Source organism: Nothobranchius furzeri, chromosome 1 (assembly GCF_043380555.1).
Source record: "Nothobranchius furzeri strain GRZ-AD chromosome 1, NfurGRZ-RIMD1, whole genome shotgun sequence".
NCBI classification, from domain to species: Eukaryota; Metazoa; Chordata; class Actinopteri; order Cyprinodontiformes; family Nothobranchiidae; genus Nothobranchius; species Nothobranchius furzeri.
Genome location: NC_091741.1, coordinates 36,213,608 through 36,217,947, shown reverse-complemented (window position 1 = coordinate 36,217,947; position 4,340 = coordinate 36,213,608). Strand labels below are relative to the sequence as shown.

At 51.1% G+C, this 4,340-nt stretch overlaps 1 pseudogene; it reads right to left on the bottom strand.

Moving 5' to 3' along the window:
* Positions 1-1,558: 1,558 nt before the first annotated feature.
* Positions 1,559-1,702, bottom strand: LOC129163085 (5.8S ribosomal RNA; annotated as a pseudogene).
* Between the last annotated feature and the right edge of the window lie 2,638 nt (positions 1,703-4,340).

The window sequence follows — 4,340 nt, the reverse complement described above, 5'->3', positions numbered from 1 at the left end:
TTGTGAGTTTTTACTTCATATTTTAGAAATAAAAATGACGGGAAAACATTTATGACGTCTTTTTAAACGAAATTTTCTAGCGCGACCTGCCTGCTTCACTTAAGTCACTGCTTATTAAGGTCCGTCCAGAATTACCGTGGCCCACCCAAAAATGAAAACCTGGCGCCGCGCCTGTTATAAACCTCTGCAAATGGTTGTTCTTCACTTTATCAAACTCAGACTTTGTACAGCTAATGTCAAGATGTAAAATGATGAATTCAGTCGAGCTCTTCCATCCCTCCCTCCCTCTCCTGTTTCTCCTGGAAACCCGACATCGGCTGTCAGAAGCGGGAGGTGAAGAAGGAGATGAGGCAAACAGAGTGAGTGCGACGCAAAGAAACCAGACTGGTGTGGAGGTGAGCAAAACAGCTGAAAAAGTGTGGGTGTTGAATCCCCCACGGGTGCGACGCCCATGCGAGCGTCCGGTACCGGCTGCTGTCACCTGTTGGGAGCAGCTCTCTGCTGTCTGAGGGTAGGCCCCGCCCACAACGCTGTGGCTCCCAGTGTTTTCTTTACTGCGGGAAATGCAATAATGGCTCTTTGATGGGAACAGGTTGCTGACCAGATCTGAGCTGGTAAAACAAAAATCCTCATCAGCAGACTTTTTTGAAAGTGGGGGGGACACAGCTGCCAATCACAAATTTTGCCGGGGACATGTCCCATGCGTCTCCGGTTAAAATGACACCTATGGGGTCAGTCCTCCTGCATGCTCAGATCATTCCCTTCCCTTGCTTGAAAAATTGTTCCAAAATGAAAGTTGAACCCACATCTTTTTATCTGTGAATTCAATGCCGTTCGGCGAGTCTCAAATAAAAATTTGGGCATCTTACTGTAAAAAAATATACCATTAATGTAACAAAGAAACTCTAAATAAACTATAGTCACACCCAGAATTGAACCAGGGTCTCCTGCATGAGAGTCCGATGTCTTACTAGGTAAGATGATGCACCAGTGACATCCTTTGTATCTGTAACATTTATATCCTTGATGACAGCTGAAACAAAGAACGGTTCGGAGTGAAAATGGCTATTTTGTTGCTAATTAGCAGGAAATATCTAGAAGAAAGTTCTACAGAAAGTAGCTAAGGGTCCTCAGAAATGTAGCTAGCTTTGTCACTAGGCGTTAGGAACAGCGACAAAGTGGCACTGCCTCTCTCTCTGCTGCTAAAGCTACGGATAGCAAATGCTACGGGCGATGCCTGAGCGTGAACGCGCATGAAGCAGCCTGCTCGACCCGAGCATCTCTCTTTTTCTGTGATTTTACAGAAAAACAGGCAATCACAGTAAAAATGCCAGGGCTCATTCTACAGGACCAGGGCATTGCAGGAGAACGTATGAAGAAGAACTTTATTATTTCTATACATGTTTTGGCTGTCAAACTTCCATAATGCCCCTTTAAGAATTCCAGTGATGCAACCAAAATACCGTGCAACAAGATCATCTAAAACCTTTTCAAATGACTCAAGATGTTTTATGAACTTCATGATTGGTGTCAGCCTATTGAGACGCTGGCTACCGGAGGACTCTGGACATGCCGAGGAACTCGGGGCCGCAAGGCGCGTTCGAAGTGTCGATGATCAATGTGTCCTGAAATTCACTATAGATCTCGCAGCTAGCTGCGTTCTTCATCGACGCACGAGCCGAGTGATCCACCGCTAAGAGTTGTCCAGTTTTTGGTTTGTGGGTCGACTGGATCAGAGAACCTGGGGTTTGCCGAGTAGACCGCCCGGGCGCTCCGGGGAGGCTTTGAATCCCTTGCGGGGTCCCCGAGCGGCACATGGCGTGCGGCCAGGGTGAGGCCGTTGCACCGTACTGGTCAGTGTGTTCCGAGGGTCGGGCCGTGGTCCGTTTGGTCCGTCGACGCAGCGAGCACCCACCCCCCAAAACCCTCTCCCCTTTCGGATTCCTCCATGAGCCGCCCGCTGGGCCTGCAGCCCGTCAGCCCTCGGGTTGAGCCCCGACAGGACGTCGCGCTGATGGAGGAAGAGAGAGAGAGCCAGGGAAGTGAATGCACCTGTCGGCGGGGAAGACGGGGCTCGGACTAGAGGGTTCGAGCGTCCTAGGGCGCCGGAGGAGCATGCCGGACCTCTCCTCATCCCGCACCTCCCAACAATGTCCCCCATACCCCGGTCCCTCCGGCCGTCCAGCCCAGTCACCACGACCCTCCCGTCTAGGGTGGGGGTCACTATATAGGTGCAGGCAGTTTCTGACCGACAGGGCACACAGGGTAAAGGGGGCAGCGAGCCACAGGCGCACAGAGTTGGGTCGGCTCGGCGTGGCTCAGGTGCTTTCGGACGATGGCAGGGGAATCGGAACAACCGCGCTGTTGTGTGCCTGCATCCCAACCTCCCCGACCACCCCACCGCACCGCACTGCCTCCTCCGGACGGAGCAGACAGACAGGGGTGGGGTGGGGGGGGGGGGGGGGGAGGCCGAGCAGATCAAGGGCGTACGGGGCACAGCTGAGGCCCAGTAGCACCCTGCCGCCTAGGAGCCTCGGGAAGGCAGGTGGGACAGGTGGGGGCGGAGCGCAGCGACGGAACCAGATCCTCACCGACGCACAGAGTCGCCCGGGTCAGGGGGAGAGGAGGCAGGATCACGACGACAGCTATGAGACAAAAGAAACAAAGGCAAGATCCCTTCTCGTTAAATGTGTTTGTGGATGCGTTTAGTGTGTTTTCTGATTTTTTATTTGTTTTATTTTTGGTTTGTGAGAGGGGGTGTTAAGCCGGTGCCGCTCTCTCAGTGTGTCCGATACCAATCCAGAGAACCGTGGGGTCTGGTGAGGGGGGGGGGGGGTTCAGGGTCTACAGCTCAGCCTTCAAACCGGTGGCTGTGCCAGGCAGGACTTACAGGCCAAGAAAGGAGGGAGGGAGGCAGGGGTGAGGCAGAACAGGGCGGGAGACAACCACTCTCATCCTTTTTAAAACCTCGACTCTTGGGTCACACTAGGGGGGCCACCCAATTTTACACCACAGAAAGGCAACAACTAGTCAGCGTCAAAACCCCACGGACCCGCTGGGTTCTTCTTCTTTTCCAACATGTTTTCTTTCACTTTAAAAGAATTTGAAAAGTCGGGCGAAAATGTTCATTTTGTCTCAAGTTACGAGTTGAAGATGAGAAAAATCAAAGCCAAATCTCGGTAATCTGCTCCGTTCTCATCAAGGACGGCTGCTGATGGAGGCTAGTGGGGCTCCAACCCCCTCACCCCTACCAGAGCACGCACTCACACACACACACACACACACACACACACACACGCACGCACGCACACACTCACACACTCCACCCGAGTCCACCCCGCCACCTCCCTCCACCCTCCTCCCCTGGTTTCCGTGGCGACTGCTAAGCCTGAAGTTACGGTAAAGCTGGTGTGCCGCTGAGCCCTGGGCAGGATTTGTGACAGAGAAATCACATCAGCCTATGCTGATTAACAATTCCATTCCACCCTGAGATTTATATAAAAAAACTATCTTACATTTGGCTTTTTAATAGGAACGATCGCTATCTCAAATTGAGTCCCTGCAAACTTTAATAAAGGCTACAGGGTTGAGTGGCATTTTGCATGCTGATTTAGGCCCGATTGGCGGCTTTTGATGAGAGGGAGGCTGCTATGTAAAGCGGTGCTCCTAGCGCTTTTCCACATCGCCGGTTCAAATGCGGAAGGATAAGAACATGAAGAAAAAAAAATACCACTTCCATCTGCAATCTCCGGATTTCTCTCTGCTGGCCTCCCTCGCTCACACTCTCTCTCTCTCTCTCTCTCTCTCTCTTTCTCTCTTTTTCAGAAAATGATTGACTGTTGAATATGAATAAAAAGGAATGGAATGAAGCAGGAATAGAGAGACTGAACATGGCAGGCAGAAGAGAGACAGAGGAGAATAGGGAAGGGGGAATAAAAGACATCCTCTCCTGGAATTTCTTTTTCTCGGGAGGTGAAAAATAAAATCACAAAGCAGACGTTTTTATGCTCCCTCTTATTCCGACATTTGGAGAGTAGTGTTAGTGTAGAATATTTACAGGAAGGACCACGGGCGCAAGAGAGCTCGCGAGTGTGAGGGGGAGGAGGGAGGGAGGAAGGGGCATTGCTAGAAACACTTATCCTCTCCGCCCGATCGCTCCGACCCCACGGATCTACGTCAGCATTAAAACACTCTTTAGAGTTCAGCTTAATGGGATCATCAACACCATTTGTGAATATGTTGGATAATCCCAAATACTTTTGTAGGCATGGAGATTTCAAACATTTTTATTAGATACGCAGCATCTGGGGGCCATGTTTGATGACTCACAGGTCACTGCG